Below are 20691 nucleotides of genomic sequence, written 5' to 3'. Positions count from 1 at the left end.
AGGAGAATTGTCTACGGGCCCAATAGTGAACTAGACAAGGATGACAAGGTCTATGCCTTGTGTTCAATATAGACATGAGGGCAAAAGGGTAATTATACACATGATCATTATCACAGAAAGGTTTCGTCAGATCACATGACATTCTCGTCACTTGGGTAGTAGTGATGTGTTGCTAGATACCGCTCACTGTTTATAATATTAAATATGTGATTTAATATTATTGCCCACGTTTTGAGAACTTATAGGGTCACACACAAAGGACAGATAGATGAGAGAAATAAATAAGTAAGACTTATTTATAAAATAATAAGTAAGACTTATTAGTAATTAAATAATTAAATATGACTTTATTATTTAATTTACGAAAAATAGAGAAACGCGGTCCACCGTAAGGTACGGTGTGTTTAAGTGAAATATGGTGCACCGTAAGTTACGGTGTACTTAAGTGCTTGACTTGCTGACCACACAAGTGGTTCTATAAATAGAACCCTTGTGCTGAAGCATTATAGGACTTTTTGTTGAAACACTTAACCTAATTCTAAAAGTTAGAAACCTAGTCGCCGCTCTATACACCCTATTCTCTTTGAATCTTCGTTGGAATTGGCTAGCACTGGTCATCGGAGGAGTTCTGTTCGTGTGGACTGAGTAGAGGCATGGCTACGTTGCTTTGTTCATGATCAGAAACTATTCTGCTACAAAGGTCCTGCGCTTCAAGAGGTAAACACATGAATCTTTAAAGTGTTTAAGCATGTGTTCTGTTTGATTTGTGATTAATGATTTAATCAAGATCCGTTTCAATGGGATTTGTTCCGCTAAGAGGATTATAAAAGTTTCCTTCACTTAGACCAAGAGTTTAGAGGTTCCGGTTTATGGAATGAACGTTACGGACGTGAAGACATGAGATAAGAAGTAAAGTGGTGAAGAGTTATGTGAAATCGCAAGATTCTCGTATTTTGTGAAGTTATGAGTATCTCTCGAATCTATGTTTTGCTTGATTGAATTGCTATGGCTCGTCATAATGACGAATCAAAAGTTTACATGGTTTTAGAAAGGTATACACATATGGGTGATTGGAGTTGACATCCTTGAAATTTAAATGGAATTCTGCAGGTACCGGTATGTCATGACTCATGTAGAGTAAGCTAAATTCACTTGGAGTAAGATTTGATGGCACGGTTGTGTTATCAACTCATTCTGTGAATTTTATGGTAACGACTAGGACCCAGATTCACTATGTTTTTATATATGATGGAGGAACATCAACGCCAACGATTCGTGTGTTAATTTATGAAATTTTCTTAAAGAGAGAAATCAACGAGCAAGCATTAGTATGATTAAGCAAAACATAGGATGCGAGAATACGAAGAAGCAAGGGTTGGATGTTCAAGAAAGGCATGTACGAGTACATGATGAGTCTACCATGGGAATTCGAGATTGCTCGGAACAAGTTTAAGTATGATATTGATATATCAAGAGGTAAACCGAACCAGTGAGAATGTAAAGTCTATCCACAAGAAAGTAATATGATAATGCGATAAGTCTATCGTGAGATTCAATCTTACAAGGCAATGAGAAGTGCAAGATTACGGCGTTGGTTGCCACATGAAAGGTCTTGAGAAAAGTTCAAGAAGATGGTAAACATATAGGAAAAAGAATATAAAGTTTCACTCGTCTCAATGGATTAGATTATTGGTTAAAGCTAACCGGTGGGAATCAGAGTGGTGCAATGGATATTGACAGTAAGAATCTTCGTGACGAACGTCCAGTAATCCAGATTTAGCGAGAAGAGTTATGAGACGAGCGAGGAGCTCTCGAAACATTAAGTAAGTAATGAGACTTATACTGTCAGTGATGGATATGGTAAAGGTATAATGGATGTGTCCTCACCTAAGTAAGATAGGAAGCTGGAGTCACTACAAATGAAGTAATCGGGTTGCTTAGTTGGTGATGTCGAATACGCGCAAGAACTGTTAGTCGGTTAAAAGAGTATGAGCTATGACAAGAGAGATACATGTAAGAGTTGAAAGATTCCCTTTTCGTGACTCAAAGTAATGATCGAATGATCAAGTGTGATAACCAGTATTCGAAGAAGAGATGCCATACGGAAGAAGGTAACAACATTTGAGCATTACCTGAATATGATGTTCCAAAGATTTAAGTTCAGCGTTTTTGGGACAAAGGAACGAGATATTGTCATGTGGGTCAAGGATCCTACATGATTTATGCTATGCAGTAATGTGTGTCTTTGAGGTATACATATAAGTTAAGAAGGAAGAGGAAAGAATCCACTTTTGAAGTTTAAGGATTTTAACGCAGAAGGAAATATGCTTCTTGAGTTACGCACGATGAAATTCATACCCTCCTATACCATACTTGTTAAGTGATAACGATACTTGCTAGAATAATGTCAAACCATGATTTTATAACTTTTGAAGTTAAGATGGGTAGTAAGGGACTTGGAAACGAAGTTATTTTGAAAACATGGTATCTTTATATTTTGAAACCAATGACACACGACCTAAACGAGTAGGCTCACTTAAGACGTGCGGGCTTCAGAACCAACTCGTCATTGGCGAGCATGGGGACGAGTTGTAAACTTTTTTTCAAAATTTAGTGACTCAACCTGTGGTTCTGCAGCGCCGTTATGGGTTTGGTTTCACAATGTTCTTTTAAAAAAAAGTCATGCATCTCTTCGTTCCAAGGACCCGTATACCAATGTTTAGAAATTTTTTGAAATAATATGTTAGAAAAAGTATCATTATTAACTAACAAGATGCGACATTTGAGAGTATGTAAGACACCATGGAAGTTAAGGTTTGATGAAATAAACAACAGTGTCCGCTTAAAGATCGTATGGAATGTACGGATTTTTGTTATGAATGTTCAAGTGCAAGCTGTTATACCCTAATTTTGGACCAAAAATACTTGTTCAATTCTTCTTTCCTTGCATTTCAAGTCATTTGAACTGTCTCTGATCAATTACATCTTTCTCTGCATTTTATTTCAATATTACTTGCAAAATTCATGAAAAAGGGCATTTCAGTCATTTCCTATGTTAAAATTCCTTTCAATCTTTGAAAAATTGTTTGAGTCCTTTCAATTAGTTTGAATAAGTCTTTGTTTCAATTCCATGTCAAAATCCATTTCAAAAATTGCATTTGAGGTCATTTTGAGTCAGTTTAGCCCTTAGGGACATTTAAGTCTTTTCATGTGCTAAAACTCTGTTTAAGTTCCAAAATTGTCTCCGAGTCTTCTCATTTGGTTTAAATAAACTCTTGCTTCAATTCTCTGTTAAAAATCCATTTTAAAATTTGCGTCTGAGTCATTTTTAGTCGTTTTAGCCCCAGGGGCATTTTAGTCATTTCACACGAAATTTCGGCAGAGAGAGGTTACTTTAAAGTACCTCATTTAAGTCTTTGGTTCACTTTAGTCCGTTTTGTCATTTTTAATTGTTTCACTTTACGTTTAGTCAAATTTATCATTTTTTTTTTAGTCCAATTTTATTCTTAATTTTCTTTTAAGTCCTCAAATTTACAAAATTGCATTCAAGTCCTCTTTCTAATTCCAAATTTTGTTTTTTTTTTATTTTTTTTAAGTCTTTTTGTTGTTACCTATTTCGAAATTTTATTTTTTTCTTAAGTCTTTGTTTTATTTGCAGAATGGTCCTTAACAATTTTTGCAGGTCAGTCCTTAAAGTCTCAAAATTGCAAAGAGGCCCTCAAGTCCAGATATAGTCTAATTTCGAACCCAAGCAAGTCCAGGGACACATGTCAACAAGCCATTGGCCACCAAGCACACATGGCAGCCTATAAAAGCAGCCACATCACCAATTGCAAAGAGATTACCATTCATCCATTGACACATCACCAAAAACACCATTCACAATTCTCTCTCTTCTCCTCCAAGATCAAAACTGTAACCGTTTTTCCCAATTCTCCAGAAAAACTCAAGAACACAAACCCTAACCGCATCAAAATTCATCACAAATCCACAAGTTCATCACTGATTCTTACTAGATTCATCAGCAATTACACGAATTCAGAATGAATATCACAGAAGCATAAATCAAAACCGTTCAATTCGACAAGTTTCTTTTGGAAATTTTTGCATCAGTTCTCAGTGATTTTTCTACGAAAAACCTCATCATCGAACGGTTTTTTCTTCCTCTTGCAATTCAAGCCCTTAGGCGATCACAAGACGAAGGTTTGAGAAGAAAAGAAGAGGAATCAAAGACAGTTTCGAACCAGTGAAGAAGGAGAAGAGAGAACACCGATTTATTTTCGGTCCAAACTCACCAGAAGCTTGCAAGGATCTCGTTGTTCGAAATCTCCGATTAAAACCAGGTATTCATCAAAAAACTCCCTCGTTTTTCATCGCAAAAAGCTCAACGAAGGTCTGTTAACACAAATAAACGGTGAATCAGAATAGATCGGTGACATAGAAGCAGTTTCCTGCGAAAAAACTTTGAAAAGATCCAAGAGAGTTTTAAATCGAACCCTAAAACATAGATCTACGAAGATTCACCGTTTATTTTTAAGAATTGAGTTCATATTCGTAATATGTGGGAAAAAACAAATAGATTAGGGTTTAGATCCATACAAACCGTTTGGTTTGAGGCGTTGCCGGAATCTGGAATTCACGGCGGTGGTGATGAAGATTCCGATGAATCTTCATCTTCCTCAGCCGTTGTTTTCCAGAAAACGGCGAAGGGAAGAACGCCGGCGAAGGAGAGAAGTGAGAGCTTCTCTCACTAGAAGAAGGGAAGAGAGAGAAGTGAATGGGAGAAGTGAGGTGAACCGGCCTCCCTTTGCTTATATAGGGGAGTGAACCAGACCGGTTCAGTTGAGCCAGTCTGGTTCGTCCCTGAACCACAGGCCATCACCGTCTGATCTAGGGTTCCAGATCCTGGATCAATCCAACGTCCCTGACGTGTTTGGATGATCCAGGATCCATATAGGTTTGGGTTTGGGCCTCAGCTTGCAGCCTTCTTTCGTTTTGTTTCCCATTTTTGCTATTTTCACACTATTAATTGTTAGTTACACCCCTGGCTTGCTTAAAAAAATCTTGTAAAAACTCCCCAAAATTTTCTATGTGTTCTTGATATTTTTCTTAACATTTTTGTGATATCCTTTTGTGCTAAAGTCTGAGGAAAATATATGTAGCCTTTTTTACTATTCTTGATTAGAATTAGTGATTCTCTTGCACATTTTAAGCCTAAAAGTCCTTTAAAAATTCATAAAAAAAAATTTCACTGATCATTTTCTTGATTTTTTTGTGATGTTGTTATGCGTTGAATCTTGATAAAAAAATAGGTGGCATTTTCTAGTTAATTGTTCATTAATTTTGTTTCACATGTTTTTTTGTGTGTCTAAAATTCTTAAAGCTTCCAAAAATTTCATAAACATTTCTTGATAATTTTGTAGTATTTTTGGGATGATTTTTGCCTATTAAAATTGATAAAAAAAAATAATGTGTTGATTTTCTTGCTTTTTTGTGATGTTTTGTATTAAAGATTTTGTGGAAATGTGCTTGATTCTAGTTCCAATTTCTTGGTAAATGTTTGTGACCTCTACCACTTGATTTTATGAAGTTTTAGCTACTGTTTGTGTGTGTTTCTTGCTGCATATGGATATGTAAAATTAGTTTCTTGTGTTACAAGTCATGTAAATGTGGGTGAGTGAAAATAAAGTGCTAAAATGGACCTAAAAATGTGCCATAATCCTTGACTTGAATATGCCCTATAGTTCTCACACTCATAATACAATGAAATCTTTGAACATTGCTCATAATAAGAGAATTATAAGTCATGTGCATATTGAGAAGTTATGGTAAACTTTTAGTATATTTTAACACTTTATTCTTGTTGATTTTACCACTTTTGTTTAACACTTTCTTGCCTTATTTCTTTATCCAATTGCATCTTGTGATACTAATCCTTTCATTTCATATTTCATACATTCCATAAGCATTTCAATCTCCATCTCACATTCTTGGTTTTTATCTTCCTACACTTTAAAATTCATGCAAAGTTTAGAATGTAAAGACTTAGGAATTTTGTAATATTTTACTTTCATGCAATTTTAATTTCTTGCAAGACCATAGAATGTAAACTAGGGCATGATGTAATAAGGACAATGGACTCTAATGATGTACACCGACACATGCACACACCTCACTTTAGATGTATGGCTAGAATATGCATGTTTAGATGTATGTTTAGGATTGTATGTTTAGATGAATGCTTAGGATTTACACTTAGAAAAATCAATTTTCCAAAAAACTTGAATAACCTCATTCAAATAATTTTCCAAAGAAACCTTGGGATCAAAATCCCATTGAATTTTCCCTTTATTTTCTTAAATAAAAACCTTAATGAACTTTAATCAAACTTTGACTTCCTTTCTCAAAATAACTAATCAAACCCCACCTTTTTACAATCTCATGCCCTTGAGGCCTCTCTCTTATTCTTCAAACTCCAATTTTCAAACTTAAAATCAACCAACAAAAACAAAAACATTTTTGGAAGAGAACTACGGTGGATTTGATCCCTTAAACGGGTACGTAGGCAAGGACAAAATTCCTTCAATTCAAATAAAATAAAAATTCAAACACATTCTTCTCCCTCCAATTCTTTACTTAGTAAACCTTTAGGCTTAATATCACTTTCAAAATAGCATTTAAAAATAAAGCGCGCGCGTAGAAAATAAAGATGGTTCCTATAGGATACTATAGTCGTTATGGGTGCCTAACACCTTCCCGTAGCGAAAACAACTCCCGGACCTCGATTCTCAAGGGTTTTGCTCACTTTTTCCCTTCCCAAGAAAAAATGAGATATCAACGGTTAAAAAGGTTCAAACGTAATCAATGTTTGACACCCGAAAACCAAGATAAAATAGCTGGCGACTTCACTGGGGAGATTCGAGAGTTACGCCTAGTCTTTATTTCCACGCTTGCGCTTCGTTTTTACTTGCTTCTTTTACTTGCTTTCCTATATGAATAAATGTTTAAATTCTTGCAAACGTGTGGGGTGAGAATATCAAAAGTCCTACACCCGGACTGAGTGAACTTAGGATTTAGGAGGGATATAATCGATAATTCATTCCGGGGGTTGCCTCGTGTTTTGGATTATGCGATCAATCCCACATAGCTGAGGCATTTTGGGGGTGATGTTGTCGGCGCGTGTTGTCGCGTTTAGGCACTTTACTTCTAATTGTTCTATGACGCTATGAACTGTAGATAACCAGACCCATCCATGGCCATTTTCTAGGATGTAGTGCGGAGGCTAAACCGAGTGTTGTCTCGAGTTTTAGTCGTCACGCGATACTACACTCAAGTTAGACCTTCCACGGATAATCATGGAGTGAGTGTTGTCTCGTGACACCATGATATACGTCGGAGAGGTTGCAACTTGGGAACCTTTTTTAGAACCCGGTTACTATTATCCTAAAGCCCTAGATTCACCGGACACCGTGTCCACCCACGACTCCTTGACTTTAACACACCATGTTTTCTCCGAACTTGAACACAACCATGCATTCATGCATACATGCATACATGCATAAACTTTTTCCATGCATTGTTATCGAAGGGCTTAGACAAATTGAATTTGTAAACATTGTAGGAATGGGAAAAACTAAGTCCTACAAGTTCAAGGAAGTGGATTTGGCTAGTTTGAAAGATTTGGCACTCAAGGTTAAGGATCCGACTGGTTTCCGACATCGTTACGGGGATTTGCTTACTATTCTCCAGACTAATGTGGATGAGAAGCTTGTGCACACTCTAGTGCAATTCTATGATCAGGAGTATCGGTGCTTTACCTTCCCCGACTTTCAGTTGGTGCCTACTCTAGAGGCTTATTCTTCATTGACAGGTTTATCTATTGCTAAGGGGGTACCCTTCGCGGGACTTGAGAATCCTCCTACTCCATTGGTTATTGCTAAAGATCTCTATCTCAAGACTGCCGATGTCTCCAAGAATCTTGTCACTAAGGCACGTATCCGAGGGTTCACTTCAGAGTATCTACTTGAGAAAGCCAACCACAATACCACTTGTCAGGACACTCTTGAGGCTATTCTGGCACTTCTCATCTATGGGCTTGTTCTCTTTCCAAATCTTGATGACTTCGTGGACATGAATGCTATTATGATCTTCCACTCCAAGAATCCGGTTCCTACTTTGCTAGCTGACACATACCATGCTATTCACGATCGTTCCGGCAAAGGTCGTGGATATATTCTTTGTTGTGTACCTCTCCTCTATAGGTGGTTTATTTCGCACCTTCCGGAGTCTTTCCACGACAATCCGGAGAATTGGTCTATTTCACAGAGGATTATGGCTCTCACTCCTAATGAAGTGGTTTGGCTTACTCCAGCTTCTAGAGTTAAGGAAATTATCTTTGGTGGTGGGAAGTTTCTTAATGTACCTCTTCTTGGTACCCGGGGTGGAATTAACTATAACCCGGAGCTCGCCTTGTGACAATTTGGTTTCCCGATGAAAGAAAAACCCATCAATGCTCCCACGGGAATAAGAGAGGATTTCATAGGAGCTTGGTCCAAGCTTCGGAAGAAAGAGGTGAAGCATATGGGCGTAAGGTCCGGTGCTGCTCATGAGGTCTATACACAGTGGGTGATAAACCAAGCTGAGGAGATTGGTATGCCTTACCCCTCTATGAGATATGTGTCTGCCTCTATTCCTACCATGCCTTTGGCTCTACTACCACCTACCCAGGAGATGTATCAGGAGCATCTAGCTATGGAGAGTCGGGAGAAGCATCAGTGGAGGGCTAGATACTATGAGGCTGAGAACTTGATCATGACTTTGGATGGGAAGGATGAGCAGAAGACTCATGAAGTCTTGACACTGAAGAAAGAGTTAACTAAGGCTAAGAGAGAGATTGAAGAGAAAGATAGGTTGCTTATGAGAGACTCTAAGAGGGCTAGAGGTGCCCGTGACTTCTATGCACGATACTGCAGCTATGAGTCTGAGTCTGAGGATGATGCTTCCACTTCCTATGCTTGAGGATTTCCAGTCCTGTCGTTATTTCCATTTGTTTATGTTGATTTACATTTCAAAGTCTATCCCTTGGCTTAGCATTTCAAAGGGAATCGTCTTGTAAAACTATATGTTGATTGTTTGTTTCCCGATTATGTTGATTGTTGTTTAGTAATGTTTACAAACTTCTAATTTGTTTGAAACCCTTCGATAACATAAAAAGAGTCTTTTTTTGCATATGCATTAACACATTTCATGCATCATATGCATTCATTGGTCACAAAAAAAAACTTCTCTCGTGCTCATTGCCTCCTGGTTTTGTCCGCCGCAGTCTGAAAAGTGGCTCGTGTTCGCAAGGTTTACCAACCAGATAGAGTTCATCAAACAAGATCTCACAAGAGAAGGATCATGGCTAACTTTGAAGAAGAAAATGCTCAGCTCTGTGCCGAATTGGCTGCTATGAAAGAAGACTTGGCTAAGGCTCATGACACAATGTCTGCTCTGATGGCTGCACAAGAACATCCAGCCACATCTGTCCCAGCTTCTACTGAAGCAATTCCGTCTATCCCGCTATCTACTGTGGCTACTGATGCTCGTTTTGTTATGCCCAATGGGCGTCCTTATGGTCTCTCAGCTTACTATTCTCCTATACTGCTGCTGGTGTCTCTGGTTTTGCTGGTCAAGGACAGATTCCCGTATCCACCGCTATGCCTCAAGTGACTACCGTTGTTACCGATCCTATTGTCCACACTATGCAACAGGAGATTGATGTCGATACTCCGCGTGGACAAAACCCTGTAATGGAAGCTATGAAACGACAGTTAAGAGAGTTGGCTGGAGAACTCCGTGAGGTCAAGGCTAGCCGTGGAAACAATGTCTCTGCTAAGGCTCGTGATCTATGTTTGGTATCCCGATTTGAGGTTCCTAAGAAGTTCAAGGTGCCAGATTTTGACAAATACAATGGATCTTCCTGTCCACATAGCCATGTCATTCGGTACGTCCGAAAGATGGCCAATTATGCAGATAATGATGCACTGATGATACACTGCTTCCAAGACAGCCTAGCAGAAGATGCGGTAGATTGGTACACTGGTTTGAGCAAAGACAATATTCATACTTTTGAGGAACTTGCTGCTGCTTTTGAAAGTCATTATGAGTTCAACACCCGTCTGAAGCCAAACAGGGACTCTCTTAAGTCTTTGTCTCAGAAGTCGGATGAAACTTTCCGTGAATATGCCCAGAGATGGAGAGGGGCAGCTGCCCGTGTCTCTCCTCGACTCGATGAGGAAGAATTAACACAGACATTCCTGAAGACTCTGAAGAAGGAATATAAGGAGAGAATGATAGTCTCTGCTCCAAACAATTTCTCTGACATGGTTACTATGGGAACTCGTCTAGAGGAGGCTGTCAGAGAGGGTATCATTGTTTTTGAAAAGGGTGAATCTTCAGCCAGTGCACCAAAGAAGTATGGTAATGGCCACCATAAGAGGAAAGAATCCGAAGTAGGGATGGTAACTGGTAACCCATCTACAGCTGCTACTCAATTACCTCTGCCCTTTCAATATATGCAGTACTCTCAACATCCTTTCTTCCCGCCATTCTATCAGCAATATCCTCTGCCACCGGGTCATCCACCAGTGCCCGTTAATGCCATTGCTCAGCAAGTACAACACCAGCCTCCTCCTCAACAACAGCAGCAGCAACAACAGGGTCCTCGGCCCAAGACTTCTTTTCCACCAATACCAATGCGGTATGCTGAACTGCTCCCAACTCTACTTGCTAAGGGACACTGTGTCACTAGACCAGGCAAGCCTCCGCCTAATCCATTGCCTCCCAGGTTCCGACAGGATCTCACATGTGAATTCCATCAGGGTGCTCAAGGCCACGATGTCGAAGGCTGCTATGCTCTGAAGTATATTGTAAAAGACCTGATGGAAAAAGGACGGTTGACTTTTGAAAATAGTGTCCCTCATGTTCTTGACAATCCACTTCCAAACCATGCTGCTGTTAACATGATTGAAGCTTTTGAAAGGATCCCCGTTCCTCAAGAGGATCCCATGTTGGATGTCCGCAATGTTGTTACTCCCTTGGTACCGCTACATGTCAAACTTTGCTAGGCTTCTTTGTTCAATCACGATCATGCTTCTTGTTCAGAATGTCTTCAAAATCCCATGGGTTGTTGTGTGGTGCAAGATGATATACAGAGCCTAATGGATGATAAATACTTGATTGCCAGTGATGTTTGTGTGATTGTGTCAGTGTTTCATGATTCCCCGGTTGAAAGTGCATCTCAGACAAGGAATGTTGAGCCCTTAGTGATCAGGTTACCTAGTCCAGTATCTTACGCTTCTACAAAAGCAATTCCTTACAAGTACAATGCAACCATGATTGAGAACGGAGTGGAAGTGCCTCTGGTATCTCCAGCCACAGTTGATAACGTTGCTAGTGAAATTACAGCTCTGAGAAGCGGAAAAGTCCGTTCATCCTTGTTCCAAAAGAAGGTGGTTACATCTATTGCCACAATAACTCCACCAGTTGCTCTTCTGTTGACAAAAGCCCCGGCCCATCAGGTCAATCTATTGAAAAGTCTATTCTGGACGAAATTCTGAGGCTTATCAAAAAGAGCGACTATAAAATTGTTGACCAGCTGCTGCAAACTCCGTCAAAAACATCCATCTTATCTCTGCTCTTGAGCTCAGAAGCTCACAGGAAAGTGTTGATGAAGGTACTGGAACATGCTTATGTTGATCATGAAGTCTCTGTGGATCAGTTCGATGGAATAGTGGGTAACAATACTGCTTGCAATAACTTGGGGTTTGGTGACGATGAACTCCCCGAAGCAGGGAAATACCACAACTTGGCTCTGCATATATCGGTGCACTGTAAGTCTGACATGATATCCATTGTGCTGGTGGACACTGGATCGTCTTTGAATGTAATGCCTGAGTCTACACTGAGACAGTTGAGTCATCATGGAATTTCTCTGAGAGGAAGCAGCTATTTGGTCAAGGCTTTCGACGGATCTCGCAAAGATGTTCTTGGGGAGGTAGATCTACCAATTACCATTGGTCCTGAGACATTCCAGGTCATGGACATCAATGCTTCTTACAGTTGTCTCCTCGGAAGACCGTGGATTCACAATGCTGGGGAAGTCACTTCTACTCTACACCAAAAGCTCAAGTTTGTGAGGAATGGTAAGATTGTCACTGTGCATGGTGAAGAAGCATATCTGGTTAGCCAAGTGTCATCTTTCTCTTGTGTTGAAGCAGGGTCCGCCGAAGGGACGTCATTTCAAGGTTTGACTGTTGAAGGGGCAGAACCCCGGAGAGCTTGTGCTAGTATGGTTTCATTGAAAGACGCCCAGAAAGCTGTTCAAGAAGGGCAAGTTGCTGGCTGGGGCAAAGTGATTCAGATTTTGGAAAACAAGCGTAAAGAGGGCCTTGGATTCTCCCCAACCTCTGGCATTTCAACATGAACTTTCTACAGTGCTGGGTTTATCAATGCTATTGCTGAAGATGCTGCCGAAAGTAGTCACGTGCCTACATTTGTTGTACCAGGAGGCACTGTGAGAAATTGGGAGGCCATTGATGTTCCTTTAGTCATGCATGCTTCCATGTAATGTGTTTTGTTGCTCATGTTTTCTTTGTTTTCAAAATAACAATCCTTTCGCTCTGCCCAAAGCGAAAGTGATATCATTGTAAGGGCATGTTTGTTTCGGCATTGCCGTTATTAATAAAAGTTGTCGTCTTTCTCGCGACTATTTGTTTTTTGCTTTTTTTTAGTGCCTTTTTCTTGGAAATAATGGTAATGCCAGAAAAAACCAAAACGTTTGTTATTTTCTTATTAATTTCAAAAATCTGCATGAAAAACTTTTTCTAAAAATCATCCCAGTCATATTATGCAGATTGAACCATAATAAACCCGTTGAACACAGTGACCCTATGGTTCCTCCAAATTTTGAATTCCCTGTATATGAAGCTGAAGATGAGGAAGATGATGAAGAGATACCGTATGAGATCACTTGACTGCTTGAGCAAGAAAGAAGAGCCATTCAGCCTCACCAGGAAAAGATTGAACTCATCAACCTGGGTACTCAAGAAAACAGGCGAGAGATCAAGATCGGTGATGCACTTGAGCCAGAAGTGAAAAAGAAGATTGCTCAGCTTCTCCATGATTATCCAGATGTCTTTGCATGGTCCTATGAAGATATGCCGGGTCTAGATCCCAAGATTGTGGAACATCGGATACCGACAAGACCTGAATGTCCTCCTGTCAAACAGAAATTGAGAAGGTCTCGTCCAGACATGGCTCTTAAATCCAAGGCTGAGGTGCAGAAGCAAATTGATGCGGGTTTCCTCATGACGGCTGAATATCCTGAGTGGATTGCCAACATTGTACCAGCACCAAAGAAAGATGGGAAAGTTCGAATGTGTGTTGATTACCGAGATTTGAACAAAGCCAGTCCAAAAGATAACTTCCCATTGCCTCATATTGATGTGCTTGTTGACAGTACTGCTCAGTCTAAAGTGTTCTCTTTTATGGATGGTTTCTCTGGCTATAACCAGATACGAATGTCACCTGAAGATAGAGAAAAGACGTCCTTCATCACTCCATGGGGAACGTTCTGTTATAAAGTGATGCCGTTTGGCTTAATAAATGCTGGTGCTACCTATCAAAGGGGTATGACAACTCTGTTTCATGATATGATTCACAAAGAGATTGAAGTATATGTTGATGATATGATTGTGAAGTCAAGTGATGAAGAGCAGCATGTTGTGTATTTGAAGAAGATGTTTGAAAGACTGAGAAAGTACAAGCTGCGGTTGAATCCTAATAAGTGCAAATTTGGTGTAAGATCTGGAAAGTTGCTAGGCTTCATTGTCAGTCAAAGGGGCATTGAAGTGGATTCTGACAAAGTCCGAGCCATCAGAGAGATGTCGGCTCCTTAAACTGAAAAACAAGTCAGAGGTTTCCTCGGCCGCCTGAATTATATTTCAAGATTCATATCTCACATGACTACTACCTGTGGACCAATTTTCAAATTGCTCAGAAAGAATCAGCCTGTTGTATGGAATGATGAATGTCAGGAAGCTTTTGATAGCATTAAAGAATACTTGTTGGAACCACCTATCCTTGTCCCGCCAGTGGAAGGAAGGCCTTTGATTATGTATCTGTCAGTGTTAGATGATTCCGTGGGTTGTGTTCTCGGCCAACAAGACGAGACTGGTAAGAAAGAGCATGCTATCTACTATCTGAGCAAGAAATTCACCGACTGTGAGACTCGGTATACAATGCTTGAAAAGACTTGTTGTGCTTTAGCTTGGGCTGCCAAACGCCTGCGTCATTATATGGTGAACCATACAATTTGGTTGATATCCCGAATGGATCCAATCAAGTACATCTTTGAAAAGCCTGCTGTTACTGGAAAGATCGCACGTTGGCAAATGTTGTTGTCTGAATATGATATTGTGTACAAAGCTCAGAAAGCAATCAAAGGAAGTGTCCTTGCTGAGCATCTTGCTTGTCAGCCTCTTGACGATTACCAGCCAATTGAGTTTGATTTCCCTGATGAAGAGATTATGTATCTGAAAGCAAAAGACTGTGAAGAACCGCTGATCAATGAAGGGCCAGATCCCAATAGCAAGTGGGGGGTGGTGTTTGATGGCACCACATTCCTTTCACCGCTCGAATAACTTTTGAATGCACAAACAACATAGCTGAATATGAAGCATGCATCTTGGGCATTGAAGAGGCCATTGATCTGAGAGTTAAGCAACTTGACATTTATGGGGATTCTGCACTTGTTATTAATCAGATAAAGGGTGAATGGGAGACTCATCATGAGAAGCTGATCCCTTACCGTGACTATGCCAGACGTCTGTTGACATACTTTACCAAGGTTGAGCTGCACCACATCCCTCGGGATGAAAACCAGATGGCTGATGCTCTTGCTACTTTATCTTCTATGTTTCGTGTCAATCACTGGAATGACGTGCCTGTGATCAAGGTGCAGCGTCTTGATAGACCCGCTCATGTGTTTACTATTGAAAATATGCCAGATCAAGCTGATGAAAGTGTGAATGACAAAAGGCCTTAGTATCACAACATCAAACAATTCTTGCAGAATCATGAATATCCACCTGGTGCTTCCAACAGGGATAAAAAGACTTTGAGAAGATGGGCTAGTAGATTCCTTCTGGACGGAGAAATCCTATACAAGAGGAACTACGACATGGTCTTGTTGAGGTGTGTTGACAAACAAGAAGCTGAGAAATTGATGCATGATGTACATGACGGTACTTTTGGGACCCATGCTTCGGGTCACACTATGTCAAGAAAACTGTTAAAAGCCGGCTATAACTGGATAACCATGGAACGTGACTGCCACAAACATGCCAAGAGATGCCACAAATGTCAAATTTATGCTGACAAAATCCATGTGCCTCCACATGCCCTCAATGTTATATCCTCCCCATGGCCTTTCTCTATGTGGGGCATTGATATGATCGGAAGAATTGAACCAAAGGCTTCCAATGGACATCGTTTCATCCTAGTGGCAATTGACTACTTCACCAAGTGGGTTGAAGCCGCTTCCTATGCAAATGTGACCAAGCAAGTGGTTGCCAAGTTTATCAAGAATAACATCATCTGTCGATATGGTGTTCCCAACAAGATCATCACTGACAATGGTTCCAATCTGAACAATAGCATGATGCAAGCTTTATGCGAAGAATTCAAAATTAAACATCACAACTCTTCTCCTTATAGACCTCAGATGAATGGTGCAGTTGAGGCCGCTAACAAGAACATCAAGAAGATTGTTCAGAAGATGGTCACCACTTACAAAGACTGGCATGAAATGCTACCTTTTGCCTTACATGGTTACCGTACCACGATGCGCAGTTCAACCGGGGCAACCCCTTTCTCTCTGGTATACGGTATGGAAGCAGTTCTCCCTCTGGAAGTGGAGATTCCATCTCTTCGAGTGATCATGGAAGCAAAGTTAACTGAGGCTGAATGGTATCAAAGTCGGTATGACCAGTTGAATTTGATTGAAGAGAAACGTATGGATGCTATGGCTCATGGACAGTTGTATCAAATACGAATGAAGAATGCTTTTGACAAGAAAGTCCGACCTCGAGAATTCAAGGAAGGCGAACTTGTGTTGAAAAGAAGAATAAGTTAGCAACCCGACCCAAGGGGCAAGTGGACACCTAACTATGAAGGTCCTTATGTTGTCAAGAAGGCTTTCTCCGGTGGTGCTTTGATCCTTACACACATGGATGGTGTTGAACTCCCAAATCCTGTTAATGCCAATATAGTCAAGAAATACTTTGTCTAAAAAGGAAAAGAACAGCGTGGTAGGTCGAAAACCCGAAAGGGCGGCCTAGGCAAAAATGCGCTTCCCGGTGGATCGAAAACCCGAAAGGGCGGTCCAGGCAAAAGTTAGGGACAAAAAAATGAATATGAAAAAGCTCGCTGAGATTGTACGCAACTCAGGCAAGAATGAGCGCCTCGATGAGCCGAAAACCCGAAAGGGTGGTTCATGCAAAAATGAGGTTGACAATAAAAGACAAGTAACTATATCTGGCAAACCACCATCACCCCTTGGGGCATCTACAACTGTCAATGATCATCTTCATCAGAAGCTTCTGTACTTGTGAATTCAAAATTTCTATGAAGTGTAGCGGTCATCGTGTTCAATGTATCACCAACCAATAAAATTACCATTTTCCAAGCTTTGTAAATCCGTGAAGTCATGCCTTTGGCTGACTCTCACTCTTCCACATCAATTTGAGTCTGTGCTTTTGTTTGAAATTCTATTTTTCTTTCTACTTTCAATGCTATATACAAAATATTTTCTTTCCATTTTGATAATGTCAATGACTGAAACAAACATTTTTGAAAATTGAAAAATCCTTTTTCTGTCTATTTTGAAAGCAAACCTGAGCAATAGGGTACATTTCAATGAAACATGCATGAATAAATGAATGTCAATGTCTATTTCAATACGTGTTACAAACAGGTTACTCCCCAGGATGATCTGTGGTCAATGGCAAGAATGAAAAAACAGAATGAAAATGGAAAAATTGAAAAAATGCAAATGAAAAGCCCGCTAAGTTGAAAACCCGAAAGGGCGGCTTAGGCAAAAATGAGCACCCCGCTGATTGACAACCTATGAAGGCAATTCAGGCAAAAATGGGGCAATGGAAAGAATTTTACTCCCCGGTGAATCGAAAACCCGAAAGGGCGGTTCAGGCAAAAATGGGATTGAAAAATGAAAAATGAAAAAGAAATATTGAAAAGCATTGACCACAGATGCGAACATCCAATGTTTACCCAACACTGACACGCCTAGCAACGGCGACCTGTATCCAAGAATCTTCCAAGGATCCCTCCTCTACAAGTTTATATTGCCCTCAGCCATGGTTTTGATGCGTCTCTCAACGACGGTCTCTCCAAAGAGGATTTCTATGTGAATATGTTGTAGCACGAGCCACTACGTGCCCAATCTTCCAATGTTTCATCTGCCTCTGTGAAGCTTCTTTGTCAGACTACAAACCGATCATGCATTTCAAGCATTCATACATGCATAATCATGCATTTTATGTGCCCATACATTTAATAATCTTGTCATACCATACATACATGTTGCATTTCCAATTTCAACTTTCAATCTAAATCAGTTTCCACTTCCAATTTCAATTCAATCTCCCCTTTCAATTCAACCCAATCTCAACTTCCAACTCAATTTCAACTCTCAAACCTCAATTTCAATTCAATCCAAATCTCAACTGTCAAATTCGATGCAATCTCAACTCTCCAATCTCAATTTCAAATCATTTCAAATCTCAAATGCGATGCAATCTCAACTCTCAAACCTCAATTTCAATTCAATCCAATCTCAATTTCAGTTTCAACTCAATTCCAATTTCAATTGTCAAATTCAATCCAATTTCAACCTTCAATCCAATTTCAAATGTCAAAATTCAATTCAACTTCAACTTTCAACTCAATTTCAACTTCAACTTTCAACTCAATTTCAACTGTCAAATTCAATTCAATTTCAACCTTCAATTCAATTTCAATCTCCAATTCAACTCAATTTCAATCTCCAATTCAATTCAACTTCAATTCTCAATTCAATGTCAATGTCTATGTCTCAATTCAATTTCAATTTCCAATGTCTCTTTCAATTTCAACTCTCAATTCAACGTCTATGTCTATGTTTCCGATCAATCTCAATTTTCAATCTCTATTTCAACCTCAAATCTTCAATTCAATGTCTTTGTCAATGTTAATCCACTCTCAATTTACTCTTGGGCCCACAAAAATGGTTATGTCTATTTTCAAATCAAGTCAATATCAACTTGCTCTCAATTTGTATCTTTCCAGATCAAACTTCCAATTTGTATCTTGCTATCGGTCAAGTGACTAGTTCGATCCAAAGAACAACTTGTACCTACTTATATACCTATACTTCCGGACAAACGACAAGTTTCGATCCAAAAGAACAGTTTGTACCCAGCTTATGCTTTGTTATCAGTTAAATGACAAGTTCGATTCAAAGAACAGTTTGCACCTACTTACATGATGTGGTGATGATCCAACGGCAAGTTCGATCCAAAGAACAGTTTGTATCTACCCTTTTGTCTATATCTCCAGCCAAACAGCCAGTTCAATCCAAAGAACAGTTTGTGCCTGTCTATCTGTTTGTATTTTCAATCAAGTGTCAAGTTCGATCCAAAGAACAGCTTGTATCTGCCTATATGTCTATGTTTCCGGTCAAGTGCCAAGTTCGACCCCAAGAACAGCTTGCAACTATCTTTTGTTTTGTATTCTTTGGTCAAGTGGCTAGTTCGATCTAAAGAACAGCTTGCACCATATTTTTCATCCCCTGGTTTGTCTACCCTGTCAGAGTCTACCTGGACCCCCAGTGACATGACATGCTCCATAGACTCCAGTTGTTTGTCTTGCATTCATAATCAAAATGGTGCATGGCATTCATATTTTTTGAAAATCTGCAAGCGTATTTTTATGTCCAAAAACAGTGCAAATGTTAATATTTAAGTATCTTCGTCCCGTCAAATCAAAGACTACGTCTTTTGACTCTCCGGACAAAGAAACTTAAATAGGGGCAGCTGTTATACCCTAATTTTGGACCAAAAATACTTGTTCAATTCTTCTTTCCTTGCATTTCAAGTCATTTGAACTGTCTCTGATCAATTACATCTTTCTCTGCATTTTATTTCAATATTACTTGCAAAATTCATGAAAAAGGGCATTTCAGTCATTTCCTATGTTAAAATTCCTTTCAATCTTTGAAAAATTGTTTGAGTCCTTTCAATTAGTTTGAATAAGTCTTTGTTTCAATTCCATGTCAAAATCCATTTCAAAAATTGCATTTGAGGTCATTTTGAGTCAGTTTACCCCTTAGGGACATTTTAGTCTTTTCATGTGCTAAAACTCTGTTAAAATTGTCTCTGAGTCTTCTCATTTGGTTTAAATAAACTCTTGCTTCAATTCTCTGTTAAAAATCCATTTTAAAATTTGCGTCTGAGTCATTTTTAGTCGTTTTAGCCCCAGGGGCATTTTAGTCATTTCACACGAAATTTCGGCAGAGAGAGGTTACTTTAAAGTACCTCATTTAAGTCTTTGGTTCATTTTAGTCCGTTTTGTCATTTTTAATTGTTTCACTTTACGTTTAGTCAAATTTATCATTTTTTTTTAGTCCAATTTTATTCTTAATTTTCTTTTAAGTCCTCAAATTTCCAAAATTGCATTCAAGTCCTCTTTCTAATTCCAAATTTTGTTTTTTTTTATTTTTTTTTAAGTCTTTTTGTTGTTACCTATTTCGAAATTTTATTTTTTTCTTAAGTCTTTGTTTTATTTGCAGAATGGTCCTTAACAATTTTTGCAGGTCAGTCCTTAAAGTCTCAAAATTGCAAAGAGGCCCTCAAGTCCAGATATAGTCTAATTTCGAACCCAAGCAAGTCCAGGGACACATGTCAACAAGCCATTGGCCACCAAGCACACATGGCAGCCTATAAAAGCAGCCACATCACCAATTGCAAAGAGATTACCATTCATCCATTGACACATCACCAAAAACACCATTCACAATTCTCTCTCTTCTCCTCCAAGATCAAAACTGTAACCGTTTTTCCCAATTCTCCAGAAAAACTCAAGAACACAAACCCTAACCGCATCAAAATTCATCACTAATCCACAAGTTCATCAATGATTCTTACTAGATTCATCAGCAGTTACACGAATTCAGAATGAATATCACAGAAGCATAAATCAAAACCGTTCAATTCGACAAGTTTCTTTTGGAAATTTTTGCATCAGTTCTCAGTGATTTTTCTGCGAAAAACCTCATCATCGAACGGTTTTTTCTTACTATTGCAATTCAAGCCCTTAGGCGATCACAAGACGAAGGTTTGAGAAGAAAAGAAGAGGAATCAAAGACAGTTTCGAACCAGTGAAGAAGGAGAAGAGAGAACACCGATTTATTTTCGGTCCAAACTCACCAGAAGCTTGCAAGGATCTCGTTGTTCGAAATCTCCGTTTAAAACCAGGTATTCATCAAAAAACTCCCTCGTTTTTCATCGCAAAAAGCTCAACGAACGTCTGTTAACACAAATAAACGGTGAATCAGAATGGATGGGTGACATAGAAGCAGTTTCCTGCGAAAAA

The 20691-nt window shown here is 39.3% G+C and overlaps 1 pseudogene; it reads left to right on the top strand.

Moving 5' to 3' along the window:
* Positions 1-1394: 1394 nt before the first annotated feature.
* LOC146906184 (uncharacterized) lies at positions 1395-20480 on the top strand (annotated as a pseudogene).
* Positions 20481-20691: the final 211 nt, after the last annotated feature.

Source organism: Medicago sativa, chromosome 7 (assembly GCF_051527215.1).
Source record: "Medicago sativa cultivar Bolivia chromosome 7, Bolivia_mono, whole genome shotgun sequence".
Lineage (NCBI taxonomy): Eukaryota > Viridiplantae > Streptophyta > Magnoliopsida > Fabales > Fabaceae > Medicago > Medicago sativa.
This window is presented reverse-complemented; position numbering and strand designations above follow the sequence as displayed.